The sequence below is a fragment of the Lucilia cuprina genome, chromosome 6 (genome assembly GCF_022045245.1).
Source record: "Lucilia cuprina isolate Lc7/37 chromosome 6, ASM2204524v1, whole genome shotgun sequence".
Taxonomy (NCBI): Eukaryota; Metazoa; Arthropoda; class Insecta; order Diptera; family Calliphoridae; genus Lucilia; species Lucilia cuprina.
Window position 1 is genome coordinate 10,304,880 of NC_060954.1, and position 7,399 is coordinate 10,312,278.

At 32.1% G+C, this 7,399-nt stretch overlaps 1 protein-coding gene across 1 annotated transcript in view; it reads left to right on the plus strand.

Moving 5' to 3' along the window:
- Nucleotides 1-7,399, plus strand: part of LOC111686183 (A disintegrin and metalloproteinase with thrombospondin motifs 16) — a 39,309-nt gene that overhangs the window by 10,943 nt on the left and 20,967 nt on the right. The gene's annotated exons all lie outside the window — the stretch shown is intronic.

The following is a 7,399-nucleotide window of genomic DNA, read 5'->3' on the forward strand; positions in this document are numbered from 1 at the left end:
ACTTTAGTCTGGACTATAGACTTACTACAGTCAGACCTGTAGACTTACTATAGTCTGGACTATAGACTTCCTATAGTCTGGACTAAAGACTTACTATAGTCTGGACTATAGACTTACTACAGTCTGGACTATAGACTTACTATAGTCTGGACTATAGACTTACTATAGTCTGGACTATAGACTTACTATAGTCTGGACTATAGACTTACTATAGTCTGGACTATAGACTTACTACAGTCAGTACTATAGACTTACTATAGTCAGGACTATAGACTTACTATAGGCTGGACTATAGACTTACTATAGTCTGGACTATAGACTTACTATAGTCAGGACTATAGACTTATTATAGTCTGGACTATAGACTTACTATAGTCAGTACTATAGACTTACTATAGTCAGGACTATAGACTTACTATAGGCTGGACTATAGACTTACTAAAGTCTGGACTATAGACTTACTATAGTCAGGACTTATTATAGTCTGGACTATACTTAATATAGTCTGGACTGTAAACTTACTATAGTCTGGACTATAGACTTACTATAGTCTGGACTATAGACTTACTATAGTCTGGACTATAGACTTACTATAGGCTGGACTATAAACTTACTATAGGCTGGACTATAGACTTACTATAGTCTAGACTATAGACTTACTACAGTCAGGACTATAGACTTACTATAGTCTGGACTATATACTTACTATAATCAGGACTATAGACTTATTATAGTCTGGACTATAGACTTTTATAGTCTGGACTATACTTACTATAGTCTGGACTGTAAACTTACTATAGTCTGGACTATAGACTTACTATAGTCTGGACTATAGACTTACTATAGTCTGGAATATAGACTTACTATAGTCTGGACTATAGACTTACTATAGTCTGGACTATAGACTTACTATAGTCTGGACTTATTATAGTCTGGACTATAGACTTTTATAGTCTGGACTATACTTACTATAGTCTGGACTGTAAACTTACTATAGTCTGGACTATAGACTTACTATAGTCTGGACTATAGACTTACTATAGTCTGGACTATAGTCTTACTATAGTCTGGAATATAGACTTACTATAGTCTGGACTATAGACTTACTATAGTCTGGACTATAGACTTACTATAGTCTGGACTATAGACTTACTATAGTCTGGCCTATAGACTTACTATAGTCTGGCATATAGACTTACTATAGTCTGGCCTATAGACTTACTATAGTCTGGACTATAGACTTCATATAGTCTCGACTATAGACTTACTATAGTCTGGACTATAGACTTTTTGTAAACATTAAACAGATGTTGCGTGCAAAATCAAAATTGCGAATAAATTTTCCTTCGAGGGGAATGAAAATTCCAAGGCAACAAAATTTCCACATCTATTGGCAATAGGGTGATTGAATCATGCCTTAACCCTTTCATAATCTTTGAAATATCATTAAAAATATTATGTTATATAATGCAATTATTAACGATATTTTCAAATCTAATTTTAATAGATGATTTTGTTAAAATCTCTATGGAAATTATAAACCCAAAGTGAAACAATTATAAAATGATTTATTAAAGCACTTTTTTTTGTTTACAACATAATGTGAAAGGTCTGTTTAAAAGAATGATTAAACATATGACATAAAGAAACATCAATCATTCTTTAAAACCAAAAAAAAATCAATTATTGTACACTTGACTATGTTATGATACTCTTCATGGTTTGATAAACTCACGTTGCTGGCTTGTTGCTTGACTAAAAATGCTTGTTAATTAGACGTTTAGCAGTGTTTTTTATTTTTTTATAACAAGTTTTACTTAATATGGTTTAAGAATAGTAATTGCTATCAAAATGAAGGGTATTTAATGGTCGTTGTTAAAGAGATAACTCCTTAAATATTTTATTAAAATTTTATGGATTTATTGAATAATGCATATAATACTTACTATAGTCTGGACTGTAAACTTACTATAGTCTGGACTATAGACTTACTATAGTCTGGACTATAGACTTACTATAGTCTGGAATATAGACTTACTATAGTCTGGACTATAGACTTACTATAGTCTGGACTATAGACTTACTATAGTCTGGACTTATTATAGTCTGGACTATAGACTTTTATAGTCTGGACTATACTTACTATAGTCTGGACTGTAAACTTACTATAGTCTGGACTATAGACTTACTATAGTCTGGACTATAGACTTACTATAGTCTGGACTATAGTCTTACTATAGTCTGGAATATAGACTTACTATAGTCTGGACTATAGACTTACTATAGTCTGGACTATAGACTTACTATAGTCTGGACTATAGACTTACTATAGTCTGGCCTATAGACTTACTATAGTCTGGCATATAGACTTACTATAGTCTGGCCTATAGACTTACTATAGTCTGGACTATAGACTTCATATAGTCTCGACTATAGACTTACTATAGTCTGGACTATAGACTTTTTGTAAACATTAAACAGATGTTGCGTGCAAAATCAAAATTGCGAATAAATTTTCCCTTCGAGGGGAATGAAAATTCCAAGGCAACAAAATTTCCACATCTATTGGCAATAGGGGTGATTGAATCATGCCTTAACCCTTTCATAATCTTTGAAATATCATTAAAAATATTATGTTATATAATGCAATTATTAACGATATTTTCAAATCTAATTTTAATAGATGATTTTGTTAAAATCTCTATGGAAATTATAAACCCAAAGTGAAACAATTATAAAATGATTTATTAAAGCACTTTTTTTTGTTTACAACATAATGTGAAAGGTCTGTTTAAAAGAATGATTAAACATATGACATAAAGAAACATCAATCATTCTTTAAAACCAAAAAAAAATCAATTATTGTACACTTGACTATGTTATGATACTCTTCATGGTTTGATAAACTCACGTTGCTGGCTTGTTGCTTGACTAAAAATGCTTGTTAATTAGACGTTTAGCAGTGTTTTTTATTTTTTTATAACAAGTTTTACTTAATATGGTTTAAGAATAGTAATTGCTATCAAAATGAAGGGTATTTAATGGTCGTTGTTAAAGAGATAACTCCTTAAATATTTTATTAAAATTTTATGGATTTATTGAATAATGCATGTTTTGGTTTTTTTCTAGCGATTTTTATACCCTACACCACTATAGTGGGGAGGGTATTATACGTTTGTGCTGATGTTTGTAACATACAAAAATATTGGTCCAATACCCACCTTAAAGTATACCGATCGATTCAGAATCATTTTTTGAGTCGATTAAGACATGTCCGTTAATTTTTAATTTAATTTTTTAGATAATTTGATGAAATTTGGACCAAGAATGTTTTTTGGCACAGGGACGAAGCCTATTGAAAATGGTTGAAATCGGTCCATTATTTCATCTAGCCCCCATACAACCGTACCTCCCGATTTGAACATTTTATGCCATAATTACGTCAAATATTCGATTATCTCTGTCTAAAAATTGGTACAAATAAGTTTTATATAAGTATAAATGACACTGCAGATTTTGGCCCTTATTTGACCCTAGCCCCCTTCAAAAAATGTCTGAATGGTCTAAAATTCACTTGTAACCATTTGTATCGCAATGAAACTCAACAAAACTAATATCCTTTTCCCAAATTTACCGAGGATCGGCCCTTATTTGACCTATATTAAAGCCTCATTTAGAAAATTTGGTTTTTTTATCAAAAAATTTCTTAAATATTTTGGAATAATATTTAACATAAAAGTTTCTTTATAAAAAGTAAAAATTTTAAAAATATACTCATGGTGTAGGTTATTATATGGTCGGCCATGCCCGACTATACTTTCCTACTTGTTTTTTTTTCGTTTTGCCTTAATCATTAATCTTTTAACTATTTCTCAAAATACTAAGAACTGTCAATTAAAGTTCAATTTACGCAATCAAATTTTAGTTGTTTTACAGCAGTGGTCAATAGTTTTAAAAATACTATTAAGAACTAAGCCCACGCTGGGAAATTGGACACCAAATTAAACTCCCCAATAAAAAAAAATTTAAATATTATTAAGCAACTGTCAATTCGTGCTGTTTGTTTTGCCAGCAATATTTTGACTTGAAAATTGCTGCAATTTTTTTTTTCTGTTTTGTGTAAACGATATCTAATGCGGAACATTTCATACATATATTTTTTTTATTCCAAATAACCATTATCTTTTATAAAAAGGCAAAAAAATTACACAAAATTTTTATGTTTAAAAATACTATTATTAGGACTTTCGCTTTTAAATACTTTTCTGTCTACAAACCCATTTTTTGTTTTCTTTGCAATTGTCATTTTCTAAAATGACCACCCACACTATATTAAACAAATAAATAACTAACCATACACCCACTGCTACCTAGTTTGTTGCGATCAAACTATAACTTTGTCTATAGGGTCACAAGTATGCCAAAAAAACTAAAAACAACAACAACATACAAATATTGGCAACAATTCCCTTTTTGTGACTGCAAGTCTGAGTCAAAGTCTAAAGTGAAATATTTACATTTTATTTACATTTTGCCATTACTAACACACAATAAGTGAGTGGACTGAACTGAACTGACTACCGGTTTATGGGATAATATTTAAATTGTTGTTGTGCAGCCAAAATGTTCAACCTAAGGGGCCTCAATATAAAAAGAGTCAAGGTATGAAAAATTTATTAAATTATGATTAAAAATATGTTTTAGAAAAAGAAACGAGTAAAAGATTAAGTCCAGTCTAGAAAGAATTAAAAGTTCCCACCAAACCTTTTCTACATTTCAATTCGAATCGAAATTTTCTCCGTTTGGCAACTTTGGTATTCTGTATTTTGATTCGACTCTACGCCACATAACAACTTACAAAATCATAAGTACGATCGTAATGCAGAATGCACACATTCGTAAAGCATTGAAACGAAATGGAATTGCTTCTTCTTTTTCTTACGATTCAGTTTTTTGAAACGAAATGGAATTGCTTCTTCTTTTTCTTAGGATTCACATAACAACTCACAAAAATGTAGGTACGATCGTAACGCAGAATGCACACATTCGTAAAGCATTGAAACGAAATGGAATTGCTTCTTCTTTTTCTTACGATTCAGTTTTTTGAAACAAAATGGAATTGCTTCTTCTTTTTCTTACGATTCAGTTTTTTTTGGAAATGGAATTGCTTCTTCTTTTTCTTACGATTCAGTTTTTTTTGCGTAACTGAATGAGTGAAAACGTAATCGAAATGCAGAATAGGAGTGAATAAGTCTTTCTAATTGAACATTCGATAAATTTGTTGAAGATTGTTAAAGTAAAACGACGCTAGTGATCGTTTTTTCAGGACTGAATCATTACAGGAATAATAGACTACCATCTCACTAACATTCTCATTTTGAGAACCTCTGCAAAAGTTATATTAGAAGAATATTATGCCCATCCTAGAGAGAATTTGTAATTCACACCCAAATTTGTCAGATTTACAAATGCCAAAAGTCGTTCTAATTGAACATTCGATAGATCAGATAGATCGTTGAAGTAGATCGAAACTAGAGTTCGGTTTCCAGGTCTAGATTGTTATAGGGACCATAGACTATCCTCAATCTAACAACCTCTGCAGTAGTCATGTTAGGGATATATTTCGTCCATCTTAGTAAGAATTTGACGTTTACACCAAATTTGACATTGAACATTCGATAGATTTGGAAGATCGTTGAAGTAAATCGACGCTAGTGATCGGAACTGGATCGTTACAAGGATGATAGACTACCGACTCATCTTCATACTCATTCTGACATCCACAGCAGAACTTATATTAGGAGCATATTACGTCCACCATAGTAAGAATTCGACGTTCACACCAAATTGGACAGATTTACAAATGCCATAAGTCGTTCTAATTGAACAATCGTTGAAGAAGATCGAACATAGAGTTCGGTTTTCAGAACTGGATCGTTACAAGGATGATAGACTACCGAGTCATCTTCATACTCATTCTGACATCCACAGCAGAACTTATATTAGGAGCATATTACGTCCACCATAGTAAGAATTCGACGTTCACACCAAATTGGACAGATTCACAAATGCTATAAGATAGATCGTTAAAGGACTGGATCTTTATAGTGAATTCAGAGATATAGGAAAAAGATAACATCCAACCTGGTAAGAATTTGAAATTCATACCCAATCTGTCAGATTCACAAATACAATAAGTTGTTCTAATAGAACATTCGATAAATCAAATAGATCGTTGAAATATATCGAAACTAGAGTTCGGTTTCCAGGACTGGATCGTTACAGACATGAAGAGTGTGTCATGGTCATTTTCAATCTGAAGTTGTCCAGTAATGTTTGATTTCATATTTCATAGTTGTAGTCTATGAAAACCATTGAAATCGGTAGTTCTGTATACATATAAGTTCAAAAATCTCTAGCGATCGAGCAAATGTACTAACTCGATCAACGGTTCTAAGTATTGGAATAACAAATGTCTAGAGAGATCACAGAGGTAGTCGAGCTTGCTTAGCTTGGTTTCAACAAAGTGTATCCAATATTATTGTCACATACAGTCCTAGATGTCTTATATCAATAAATTATATAAAAGCAGCCTCCGATAGCTTAGTGTTCTAGTCTGGAAGACCGGAGGTGGTGGGTTCGATTTCCATCTGAGAGAACGACAGGTCCGATAGAGGCCTAGGTGTATTTGTTCGGTGTATATATGATAAACTACCATTCTTCTATTTTGATATGCTTTATGAAAAGAAAAGAGTTTCCACTTAAACGTTATTTGATCTCCAAGCTTAATACCTTTTACTTGAGCTTTGCCAGCAAGTTTGTTACGCTGTACATGGCTTGGAATCTTTGGCAACTAAAGTTTCCGATAAACTCTTATTATTCTCATACTTCGACATGCTTTCTCCGAAACCGATGAAAGTTTCCACTAGAAAGTACTTTGAATACTTCATATGAAGGTCTGTTCATAATATGAAAGTCTGCCGAGATTCTTATCTATAAACTCTTCTGGGAATCTTTAGCAACTTCTTAAGTTTCTGATATTCTACTTTAATATTCTTTCTCTAGAAAGTTTCGACTCGAACGTTATATACATAGATTCTTTGGCATTAGATTCTTTGACTTTATAAGCTTTGTATAAACTCTCAATATTCTCACTTTCCGGAATTCTTTCCTTGGAACCAATGAAAGTCTCTACATCGTCTTAAATATGAATAGCTTGTGAGATTCCTACCTCGTAAAGCGAGTCTATTATTCGCTTCATCATTCTGAGAATCTTTGAAAACTTAAGCTTTCAAAAACTCTCATTATTGTCACTCTCCGGCTATTCTTTCTCTAGAGCTGATGAGTCTTCTCAGCATTCTTAGAACTTTATTAACTCGAACTTTCTATGTTCTTTCTC